Genomic DNA, 13321 nt, shown 5'->3' with positions numbered 1-13321 from the left:
CACCATGAACAAAATGCTTCCTGTACGGAGATTTTCACAGAGTTGCTTGCCAGGCTAACAAATGAGTGTCCAAAATAAGGCTGTCCAGCTAGAAGCCAGACTCCAGAATCTGAGCCCTGAACCTCTAAGGCTGTGATTCTCAACATGGGGGTCACAGCCCCTTTGGGTGTCAAACAACTCTTTCACAGGAGTCACATACCACATATCCTAAATATCAGATATTTGCATTACGATTCATGACAGTAGCAAAATTACAGCTATGAAGCAGCAACAAAAATAATTTTATGTTGGAAGCCATCAAAACGTATTAAAATGTGTATTAAAAGGTGACAGCATTAAGAAGGTTGAGAACCACTGCTATAAGGGAATAGATAATCCTATGAACTCTGTCCTAGTGCACCAGTTAGGAGGACTATGGTGGCTCAGCCTGTCTGCTGCCTTGGTTTCTTCGCTGATAAAAAAATGGGACAGATAAGTCTCAGAAACAAATTGTGAGAACTTAATATATCAGTTTCCTTATACCCTTTACTTTGAGTTTTGAGGTCTCAGCCCTTCTAGTCATCTGAGGTCTGAAAAATGTTAAAGATGAAATTCCAGAAATAAACATTCATAAGCTTTAACTTGTGAACCATTTTGAGAAATGTGACAAAAATCTCTTAAGGACCCACAATGTCCTGAGTGGGGCACTGAGCCGTTCCCAACATAGAAAATTGATTGTTTCCTTGTCTAATATATCCAAACTCTATATGCTGCCCTCCTTTTAGTCAATGGGCACTTGGAGTCTTGGATCATCTGTCTTGCGTGGTATGGCAGTGCTTGTGTTGAAGTAAACCCCCTTTCCCCTTTATAATAGCTCAAGAAGATGTGAGGAGATTCTAGGGCATAGAATGCAGAAGAGCATGTCAACTCTGGAACTCATTAGAGTAGTGTTATACATGTGGAAAAATCACACCGTATACAGAGTTCAGTACTTTCTGTTTCGAGGACCTATTGTGGGTCTTAAAATCTGAGGTTAAGAGGTGGAGGATACTATGCATAGTAATGTTGATGGTATTATGTGTTACTGTCGTTGGTGTCCTCTGGATCCCTGAAACTGCACCAACAGGTATGTATTATTGCCACCCCACAGCCAGGAAACAGGCTCAGGTATGCTGGGAAGTAGATGAGTGGAAGTGAGTTGGAGATCTAGATTAGGTCCTAAATACCAAGGATACAGCCAATCCATTCCTGGGTGAAGGGCAGAAGGTAGGCAATTAACCACTGGTCAGAGAAATACAAATGGAAATAAAAGTGTTCCTTTACTTTAACATAGTGGTTTCTTGGTCTCTCAACCAGCTCCCAGGGTTCCTTTCCCAAGGCTCCCAAATGGAAAGCTTTAGTAGCCCTCCAGTTTTCTCTTCTTGGTCACACCCCCAGGAGCAGGCAAACACTTTTTCCAGTCAGAGCTTTTTCCACAGTGAAAGAGGCCAGCTGGGCTATAGAGCTGTACCTGGAGAGGCTTGAGAGTGGGGAGTGTGGGACCTACCCCCACATCAGCAGAGCTGGGCGGCAGGTCCTTTGAGTCTGTTTCGCTGTGGCAAAAAAATTAATTCCCCAGTCTCCCACGTGACAGGAAGCTGCCTCTCTGAATAAGTCAGTGCTCAGCCTGCAGCTGTGTGGACACTTGGGGCATGAGCCAACAGGAAACTCTGTCAGGCAGTCCAACAAGGGGGAAAAAGATAGGGCGGGGGGAGGGAAGGCTCTGTAAGACTTTTTAGGACATTTTGGAATTTTATAAATGATGATGACATGTGGTCTCTGGCCTGGGTTTGCACAAGTCCATCAAAATTTCTAGATATGTTCTTTGTTGTTAGACAGCCTCTGTTAATTCTCCAATGTAATTTACCAAGTGCCTATGTAATGTACTTTTAGGGTGTCCTGTAGATCAGGGAACAATGGTACCCCTACACACACACTTTCCCATAGGAAGCTCATGTTCTCAAGGGGCAGTGAGGCATGAAACAATTATTTGGAATAAAACTTGTATGATTTATGCAAAGAGTTAGTATAATGAAAAAGAAAGGTCAAAATGGAAGAATCTGATCTAATTTTGTGGGCTGATAAAATCTTTCTGGAGAAAGCAAGATTTAAGCCAAGGACTGAAATCTACAAGAAAGATTGACCAGGCACAGAAAGAGAGGCTAGAAGCACAGGCATTTGTGTTCATTTACCTGTTTACCATTCATTCATATACTCAACAAGTATTTATGGATTATCTCCTATTTTTGGACAATGTTCCAGAAGCAGTCATGCATACATAAGACAATGTCTGTACTTTCACTGTTAAATTCATAGTTCTTAGTATTTGTGTATGGGTAGCTGTGTGGCCAGCTGGTCTCAACACTCATGGAATTAAAAACATTTTATTTTGGTCAGAGTCAGGAAGAACCTTAGCGGCTAGTTTATCTTCACTCTGGATAGCTTCATGCATGGCAGCTGGGCTGGAAGGAGTCCTTTCCAGCTAGTTTCTTCTCTCTCAGGCTCAGGCAGGATCAGCTGATGCTGGCTGGGAGCTGGTTTGCTCATATATAGAATGGCCATTGTGGGAAGTTGTTAGGAAGTTTGGAGGATTTTGTGACCTAGCCTAGAAGTATTACTGGTGTTACCATTTCTTGGTCAAACAAACCACCAAGTGCCACTGCAGACTCAAAACACATGGCAAAGATGAATCTTTATCACAGAGATTGTATAGAAGACAAAGAGTAAACCATTCACCGTGTAGCTTTTCATAGAAAATGATTGCTGCCACCTGCTACATAGACTCCACTAATTAAACACCTATGTTAATTATTAGACTGGAGCCGTACACTAAGCTGCTTAATCCCCGAGACAGCCAATTGGCAAATTATTAACCTAGTTTTATTTATGCAACATGGAGATTCAGGGTTCAGAAACATTTCTGAGATCATATTATTAATAGGTTGTAGAAATGAGACTTGATTCATGCTGTTGACATTAAAGACCTGGCCTTTAAGGACTTTTGTAGTAGATTTTTTTTTTTTTTTTTTTTTTTTTTTTTTAGAATAGTAGCCATTTGAGCCTGTTACTACAATAATGACATGTGTTGTAGGCAAGGTGTCCAAGTGGCCAACTGGGGAGAGAGGCAGGTTCCTTCAGGCCAGGATGAGGTGGTCATGCTCTGGTGAAAAACAGGAAAGGACTATGGGAAAGGACAAAGGGGCGGGAGGGGCAGACCAGGACAGACTATTGGAGCTCATGCCCGTTGGTTCATGGTCTGGGAATCTGATGTATCCGTTGGGAAAAATTCTCTCAGTCCCCTTGTATTGGTGCTGCTTCCAGGTGAGGAGTAGAGACAAAGTTAGGGGTTGATAATAGGTACTCAAAGATGGAGGCATATGAGAGGAACCTAAAGGAAGTTGTCAGAGCCATATTTCCAGAATCTTTGAATGTGCTAGCTTATACAGCAGAGGAAAGTCAAAGCTATGGTTAGAGTTAAGATGACTTTGAAATGAGGAGATAAAACCTAGATTACCCAATAGGTCCAATGGAAGCACAAAGGCCCATCAAAGTAGAGAAAGAATAAACATCTCAGAAGAGATAGGAAGATGTGGAATAGCTGGCTCTGAAGATGGAGTAAGGGTCCAGAAGCCAAGGAAAACAGGAGGCCTCTGGAAACTGGAAAGGACCACACATTGGATTCTCCTCTGGAGCTTCCATTAGAAACATGATCTTTCTTCAACAAATGGTGCTGGCATAACTGGATGCAAACATGTTGAAGACTACAGATAGACCCAAACCTTTCGCCCTGCACAAAACTTAAGTCAAAATGGATCAAAGACCTCAACATAAACCCAGCCACACTGAACCTACTAGAAGATAAAGTGGGAAATACCCTTGAATTAATCAGTACAGGAGACTGCTTTCTGAACATAACACCAGTAGCACAGACACCGAGATCAACAATTAATAAATGGGACCTCCAGAAACTGAGAAGCTTCTATAAGGCAAAAGACACAGTCAACAAGACAAAAACGACAGCCCACAGACTGGGAAAAGATCTTCACCAACCCCACGTCTGACAGAGGGCTGATCTCCAAAATAGACAAAGAACTCAAGAAGCTAGTCTCTAAAACACCAAACAATCCAATTAAAAAATGGGTATGGAACTAAATAGACAATTCTCAATAGAGGAATCTAAAATGGTTGAAAGACACATAAGAAAGTGTTCAACATCCTTAGCCATCAGGGAAATTCAAATCAAAACAACTCTGAGATACCATATTACTCCTGTCAGAATGGCTAAAATCAAAAACACCAATGACAGTTTATGCTGGGGAGGATGCAGAGAAAGAGGAACATTCCTTCACTGCTGGTGGGAGTGCCAACTTGTACAGCCACTTTGGAAATCAGTATGGCGACTCCTCAAGAAAATGGGAATGAGTCTACCACAAGATCCAGCAATTCCACTCCTAGGCATATACCCAAAAGAAGAACATTCATAGAACAAGGACATATGTTCAACCATGTTCATAGCAGCATTATTTGTAATAGCCAGAAACTGGAAGCAGCCTAGATGCCCCTCAGCCAAAGAATGGATAGAGAGAATGTGGTACATTTACACAATGGAATTCTACTCAGCAGAAAAAAACAATGGAATCTTGAAATTTGCAGGATAATGGATGCAACTTGAAGAAACCATTCTGAGTGAGGTAACCCAATCACAAAAAGACAAATGTGATATGTACTCACTCATATGTGGACCTGCTTTATGATACATAGTAGTGACGGTGCTTTATCAGAGCTGTTTTTAATGATATTGCTCAGAATGGTTTCTTTCCAGATGATGATTGAGAAGCTAATTAAAAAAATAGTGCCAGGTACCACAAGAGTAACAGAACCGTGCTGTTTTCTGGGATTTTGTTTTTTACTTTTTTTTTAAATGGAATGTGCTGGATGGCTCTACAATTTTCTTCAAATGATTGCAGAACCTGGAAAAGCTGTTGCTGCTATTGATGCATAACATACTGCCATTATATATATATATGTATATATATATATATACATATATATATATATATATATAATTTGAATTTTTGGAAACTTTTTAATTTTTGGAGCTTTATCATTTATCAAATATATATATTACAATTTTTATATATTATATATTATTTTATATATTATATCATATTATAATTTGAATTTTTGGAAATTTTAGCTGTGCTGTCAACTTTGGAAAAAACTATCCCAGTTTACCATGTTGAGTTGGCATTATACAAAAATTAACAGCCATACTGGTCTAGAAATGTTGAACTTATTTTTTTCCATTTGTCCAGGGTTAACGCGCTATATTAAATATGTAAGGTCTTAAAAAAAGAAGGGATTTTGAGTGCCCATCCCATGTGAAGGGATGCTCTCTTGGCCTGGACATATGGGGAAGGGCCTAGGCCTGGCCCAGGATGATGTGGTGGACTTTGGGGAGCCCATTTTGAGGGCCTTACCCTGCCTGGGAAGTGGAGGGGGGATGGCTAGGGGCAGGTGGGATGTTGGGGGGAGGGGAGGGAGAGGGAGAAGGGATTGACATGTGAAGCAAGCTTGTTCCTAATTTGAACTAATAAAATAATAAAATAAAAAATAACTGTCATCAGACAGACAAAAAAAAAAAAGAAAGAAACATGATCTTACCAACACCTTGATTTTTCACCCAATGACATACATCTCAGACTTTGGACATTCTGAATCCCAAGACAAATTGTCACTATGTGGTAATTTGTGACAGCAGCCATAGAAAACTATGATAAGAGAACAGCTTACTGGATATCATGTCATATGGCGAGCCCACCTATACGGGAGTGTTAAATCAGGAAAGTTTGGATCAAATTAGGAATGATGCCTTTTGTGACAAAATATCACTTAACTAAAGACAGTGGTCTGAAGGGAACATATTAGGTATATTAATGTTACTCCTCATGCTAATGATACCATGCTAATGATAGCCACCGTTACTGTGGCTGAGCACTTCCTATGAACTACAAATCTCATGACACCTATATGAAGAAGATTCTGATCCCAGTTTTCTAGATAAAGGAAGGTTCTAAAAGCTAACAGCTATACCACTCTTGGGCATATACCTAAAGGATGCTCCATCCTAACACAAGAACACGTGCTCAACTATATTCATTGTGGCTTTCCTCATACTAGCCAGAAACTGGAAACAACCTAGATGTCCCTCAGTTGAAAAAATGGATGAAGAAAATGTGGCACATTTACACAATGGATTATTACCCAGTTGTTAAAAAAATAACATCATAAAATTTGCAGGGAAATAGATAGAACTAGAAAAAAATAATTCCTAGCGAGGTAACTCAGATCCAGAAAGACAAGCATGGTGAGTACTCACTTATAAGTGGATATTAGCTGTAAAGTAAAAGATAATCATGCTATAATCCACAGGCTTAGAGAGGCTAAGTAACAAGATGGGCTCAAGGGTGTGATGCATGACTCTCCCAGGGAAGGGAAATAGAATAGATATCAGTGGTGGACTGGGAGTGGGTGGAGATGGGAATAGGAGAGATCAGATGGGGGCAGGATAGAGGGAGAGAATACTGGAAGAGACAACTGGAATTTGGAGGTATATTGGTGATGAACTAGAAATCTAGTACAATGGAAACTTTCCAGGAATCTATGAGGGTGGCCCTATTTAAAATTCCTAGTAATGGGATACAGAGCTATCTCCTGTGATCAGGCAAGACTTCAGTGGAAGGATTGGGACTTCAACCCAACCACAAAACTTTTGATCTACAATTTGTCCTGCTTGCAAGATGTGCTGGGGGAAAGGTGTCCCAGAAATTCTGGGAGTGGTTAACCAATGACTGCTCCAGCTTGAGACCCATGAGAGGGACCCCAATCCCAATATGGCCTGGAGGGCCAGGAGCCAGAGGCTGGATAGCTCAGAAACCTAGAATAGAACCAGACATGACTGGAAAAATAATATTTTTTTTTGGAGATTCTTTTCTCATTGTATTTTGCTCAAGGTATTTCCCCCCAAATAAGTTGAGAACCGTGGTGTTGAGAAGAGACCTCAAAAACAGGGCGACTGAGCACAAGAGGGATTGGGGAGGGGAGGGAAATGACTGCAACTTGCTCCCAGGGACTGGAGAAAATTGAAAAGAAAAGAAAATAAAAAAGAGGGTTGGAATCCATCAGTCTTCTGTGCTAGTCATCCTCGCCTTCATCCTCCTCCCCTTCCTCCCCCTCGTCATCATCTTCGTCTTCTTCACCTTCATCTTCATCCCCTTCTTCGTCAATATCTTCCAAGCCTTCCTCCTCTTATCATCATCATCATCATCATCATCTTCTGCCTCTCCTTCTTCATCATCCATATCAGGAACCAAATAGTACTGCAAAGGGTTTGGCCAAATATCGTCTTTGATGACCTCTCCTAACTCATCTGCACCTGCATCAGAATGGTCAGTAAACCAGGTAAAGAAGCTCTCTGGCTCTTCGTGCTGCCTCTTCCTGCTGGCCTTATTCTGTGTTTGACTTGAGCGTTTTGTCAAATCCTTTCCAGATTCCCATTTGATCTCTGTGGACTTTGACGGGTCACCACTCTCATTCCGATGGAATTCTTTGGAGAGAACTTTATTTTCAAAGTAAGGATTTTCATCAAAATAAAAATCTATTCTGTAACCTGATTTAATGTCTTCAAATTCTGTCACTTCAACTCTGGTCAAGTAATGCAGAGCCTCTTCGTCTTCCTCCCCAAGCAGGGCAGACACTTGTGGATGGTTGACAAATGTTGTTACCCCAAAATTTGGGATTTTGGCGATCAATTCTGACCTCTTCTGAAAAAATGGCTGGCAGAGTTTATTATATTTTTGTTCTACTTTCAAAATTTCCTCACTGGCTTGTTCATTAAGTCTGTCTATTTCATTTTGTACTTCGTCAATGTGTTCAATTGCTTCTTGCTGTTCTTTTTCTCCCTTTGGCAGGCCGAGCGAGGCCGGCTTGTCCTGCAGCTTCGCTGCGGGGACCGACTTGGGTTTCTTGAACTGGGGCAGGAGCGCGGACTGCCGTTTCGGGGCCATGGCACTAGGGAAGTGGCGAGAGGCCAGCGGCCGGAGCCTCGGTGCTCAGGGCAGGAAGAAAGTGGAACTGCGAGAAATAATATTAACGAAATTATTCCTAACAGTACTCTACTTGTAGATAGGGACCTAGCATAATCATCATCAGAGAGGCTTAATGTAGCAGCTGATGGAAACACATGCAGAGACCCACAGCCAAACATTTGGAAGAACAGGGAATCCTGCAGAGGGGGACCGTGGAGAGGAGGATTATAGGACCCAGAGGGGTCAAGGATACTACAAGAAAACTCACAGAATTAACTAACCTGGGCTCATAGGGGCTCACAGAGACTGAACTGACAATAAGGAAGCCTGCATGGAACCAACCTAAGTCCTATGCATATAGATTATGGTTTTGTAGCTTGGTATAGGATACCTAACAGTGGGAATGGGGCTATCTCTGACTTTTTTTTTGCCTGCTTTGGGGACCATTTTCCTCCTTCTGGGGTGCCTTGTCTATTCTTAACTTGAGGTGAAGTGCCTAGTCTTATTGCAACTTGATATGCCATGTTTGGTCAATATCCCTGGGAGGCCTGCCCTTTTCTGAAGGGAAATGGAAGATGAGTGGGTGGAGGGAGGGGGCAAGGCTGGGAGGGGAACTGTGATGGATGTATAATATATGAGATAAGAATGAATTAAAAATAAAAACAGATAAAAGATATTCATATAAGGGTATACATATAGTTGGGCAGGTTTGAATTCAGATTTTATTTCATTTGGGGACATGGCGATGTTAAGTACAATGAGCTTTTATTCCACTTTCAAATTATTTGGGGGAGAAGAAAGTAAAGTGGCGGCAGGAAGGGTACCCATCCTAGCTGGTAGCCATTGTCTCTACCTAGACCAGTGGTTCTCAACCTTCCTAACACTATGACACTTTAATAAAGTTCCTCATGGTGTAGTGACTCCCCAACCATAAAATATTTTAGTTGCTGCTTTATGACTGTAATTTTGCTACTATTATGAATTGTAATGTAAATGTCTAAGTTTTCTGGTGGTCTTAGGTTACCCCTGTGAAAGGCTCGTTTTATCTCAAAGGGGTCACAACCCACAGCTTGAGAACAACTGACTATAACAACATTTGGCACATAGTAAGCACTCCATACACAAACTTTCTCCATGATAGATGGATGGAGGAAAATGGAAACCTCGATATGAATCAAAGAACTGTGGGGCTGAACTTGCCTTAGGAAACGACACACAGCATTTCTATGAGTGAAGAGAGCAGAGGCTGAGCCCCAGTGAGCAGAAGAGTGTGATCCTATGAGTGATTCAGAAACTGCTTTGGGAAGGAGGGGCACTCTGGGATGAGTAGATATTTCAGAAGCACAGGTCATAGGAATGCAAACCAGCAACTCACATTTAACGGATTATGTACCAGATCTTCTAAGTCAAGCTTCACAAAACAGGGGCCTGTGTGGGTTGCTCTACTTTCAAGACTAGTCATCATTAGGCAGTGGGAAGCAGGGGGTGCCCAAGCAGACACAGAAAGGAAGAACCTTGAAAATAGGATTGTTTATTTTTCCAGGCCTCGATGAAATCATAGACATTATAGATGACCTTGAAAAACTGGAATTTTCACTTCAGTTCCATGGTATTTTACTTGTTGAGTCATGTAAACCTGAGGAGAAAGGCACTTGCAAGCACAGATGGGTAAAGAAAATTGAAAGTACTTTGTCTGTTGTTGTTTTTTTGTAAAAAGGGCAAAGAGAATGATGCAGAAATATTTATTCCCTTCAGGGAAGTGAAGATACCTGCACAACCGAGACAGGTGAGCATATGTCCCTCAGACATGGGCAGAGCATGGTGGCATGGGACCAGCTGAGCTGCAGAAAACCTTGTGGATTTTCTATTGGGCCAGCCGTTTAATAACTGGAAGCTGAAGTAACAGAAGAATAATTGGGGCTATAACATGCTGTCTACTCAGTCAGGCAACAGCAGATCTTGATGCTTTCATGGGCTGAACAAAATAAAAATTAGTTTTCTCCTTGTTCAGATTTAGGACAGTACTGGGAGAATGATAATTTGAAGTCTGATTCTTTGCATAATACAATTAGTTGTATTTTATGAAAATGTACACGATTCATCCACTGAAGAAGACAGCTCAGTAGGGTCTGAGAACTTAGAGATGGGCCCTTCCGTGCTTATCATGTGCATCGGCAAACTCGCTTATCATTCTTTCCATCTGTGAAGTCAGAATAACCATGGTGACCTTTTCCTGGGGGCCGTTATGAGCATTATGATGGGCAAATATGACATGCTCACAAAATACATCCTTTTTTTAGTGTCCAGTTCTAAGCTCCTTGATGAGAGTTTTCAATTATTACAGATATTTCAATAGAGTTGTTATGTGTTGTAGGGGTAGCCACCACTCTAGTTGGTTTACTTACTTATTTGTTGTTTTTGTGTATTTGTGTGTGAGTGGTGTATGGATGTGTAGTACATATGCATATGTGTGCATGCATGTACCAGTGTTCACCTGAGAAGGACATTGGTATACTGCTCTGTCACTCCCTGCCTTATTCCTTTGAGACAGGGCCTCTCACTGAACCTGGAGCCGAAGTAGGCTGGTGGCCTCAGTGATCCTCCTACCCCCATCCCTAATAGTGCTGAGTTGACAGGCATGTGTGACCATGTCTAGCTTTTATATCCAAACTCAGGTCCCCACGTGTGTGCAGTAAGTGCTGTTGTCCCCTTAGCCCTCTCTCTCTAGCCATGGATGATTTTTAAATATCAAAATAAAAAGGAATCTAGAAGAAATGAAAAGACCATTTAATCTTCAGCTCTGCAGGTAGGTTTTACCGAGAGTCTGTGTGTGGAATACAGGCCCAGCCAACTTGGACATATTTTGGGATCATCCACTTGCTCCCCCAACAAATGTATGGCCAACAATCTCATGATGTGGCTGGATGCCTCTGTCTTTGTGTGTTGTAAACATGGTAAGTTTGTTCTATTGTTTGATGGCTTCCTATCTACCCAGGCTCTTTACCTTCAGGGATAGACATATATACCTTTTACTCAGGATCCCATGCAGTAGCCCCAAGATGTTTCTTCACAAGGACTCCTGGTGTTTGCTCTGTTTACAAGTGTCTGATGAGCCAAACCATGACATGTGCTCCAGAGAGGATGGCTGTGTTGATCCCTGGGGGCTGGGAAATTTCCCTAAACCCTGGCATTATAGTGCTGCTGTGGAGATGTGTCTGTTGCTTACTAAATTCTTTGCCATACCTATTTTGTGGCTAACGTCAATTTTGCATCTTTGATCCTTAATTTTGTAGTATTTTTTAGTCTTCAATTTATTTTTTTTCAGTAAACTGCATAAATGACTCATCGGCAGGAAATGTGAATAAATGGTCAACCTAACTGAAAATACAAATAAACACCCCCCCCCCTTTTTGAGTGTGGAGGAAAGAACCTTGAGAAGACAGTCAATAATTTCCAGGCTAAGTCTTCTGACTTCTGTGGGGTTCTAGCCCTTTTCTAGGAAAGGGGGATATTTGAGCCCAGCTGCTAAGGTGACTGCTGTCCACATGGGATGTGGGGCTGTTGGTTCAGAGCTAGCAGCCTTTACTAGGAATGTACGTGCATACCTGCTTGTGTGTACAGGGTGTGTTTGCTCTGTAATCCCTACCATAGATCTTTCTGGTCACTCACTGGAATGATGCTGTGGTCGTCTGTAAACAGATCTAGTCTTGTTGATCACTAAACATAATACTGGGCTCTATCAAACATACCAGGAAAGAATAGAATTAAAACTAGCATCTAGATGGAATCATTACCATATGCGTGCAGACATGTGGATAAAGGCATTTTCTTGATTACAGCATCTACATGCCCCGTGATCCTGAAACTATCCTAATTTCCATGTAAACACTTAGGTTAGCATGGCAATCCTAGGGAGGGGTTACAAAAACCTGTCTTGTATCTCTTCACCAAGATGAAAGAGAAGCGAAACGGCGGCGGTGATGAAAGCTTTGCTTTCCCAGATTTCATGACTGGATGGAAGCCAAGTTTCAAAGTTCAGGGGGCCCCTGAGCATGCTGGAGACTTTGCTGGGTGACTCACCAGAGGTGTAAATATTTCTCTCCCTTTGTTCCTGTCCGGTAACAAACTCCCTTTGCTCTGCCATCGTTTCTCCTTGTACACACCACACAAGGTATTTCCCTGTCTCTCCCATCCAGCTGCATGTCCAAGACACCATGTTGCTTTCTGTTTCTTTTTGTATAGAAAATCTGTATCTTTAATTAATTTTCTGATAGTATTTATCAAGAAACATGTCCAAATAGAGATAAAATTCAAGGTAGCATATTACCAAGTCACAATGAAATGAAATAATATGGACATGTTTGGAGAGGGTTTTCCTATGACTTAAAGTGATACCAGCCATTCCTAAAAACCCTAATTAATCCCATTAAGCTAAAAAACCACCAGGATGTGGTGGTTGAAGATATTGGCTACACCTAGGTGTCAGGCTTGGGTGAAGGGTTTAGGTTAAACCCTTCCGCCCCTCTGACTCTGGGACTTCCCATGTAAGAGAAACATGAAGAGATAAGGGGACATTTGAGAAGGGCCATTTGAGCAGCTCTCAAATGTGATTCAGCAAATATCTTAGTAACTTGGTGAGGGAATTAATCATGGTCATATCCTTAGAACACTCCACTATGCTGATGCCCCTGTTACTCTCATCCTGATTTTATTGGGATTTTGATCTCCAGTGTTGAGCAATCACTACTAGATACTCTAATTATAGCAGCAGCTAACACATAGGGCCACTCTCTGCTAAGCTCAGTTCTGAGGACTCTGCCCTTTTGATCTCTCTCTCTCTCTCTCTCTCTCTCTCTCTCTCTCTCTCTCTCTCTCTCGATACAGGCATTAATACTAGCCACATTCTGAAGATGTGACCATGGAGGTTTCTAGTCAACAGGTCAAACCCATGCTGTTTCCTAGCAGAGGGAGGGGGGAAATCTTCCAGCTTTGCTCACAGCACCCCACTTCTCTAAATGCTCACATCACAGTCATTAATAGGGAGCTGTCTGTTTTCTTTTTTTTTTCCTCTCAATTGTAAACTGTTCTGAGGGCAGGGACTGTGTTTACTTGTGTCATCGTTGAATCCTCAGGCTCTAGCAGTGGCTCATAGTTGGTAGAGATAAAATAAAAAATCACTGAGTAAATGAATCTTTATTTTATCTTTGATAGAATCT

The 13321-nt window shown here is 41.7% G+C and overlaps 1 pseudogene; it reads right to left on the bottom strand.

Moving 5' to 3' along the window:
• Positions 1 to 6977: 6977 nt before the first annotated feature.
• On the bottom strand, positions 6978 to 8099 carry LOC100763674 (annotated as a pseudogene).
• Positions 8100 to 13321: the final 5222 nt, after the last annotated feature.

This window comes from Cricetulus griseus, chromosome 2, assembly GCF_003668045.3.
Source record: "Cricetulus griseus strain 17A/GY chromosome 2, alternate assembly CriGri-PICRH-1.0, whole genome shotgun sequence".
Lineage (NCBI taxonomy): Eukaryota > Metazoa > Chordata > Mammalia > Rodentia > Cricetidae > Cricetulus > Cricetulus griseus.
This window is presented reverse-complemented; position numbering and strand designations above follow the sequence as displayed.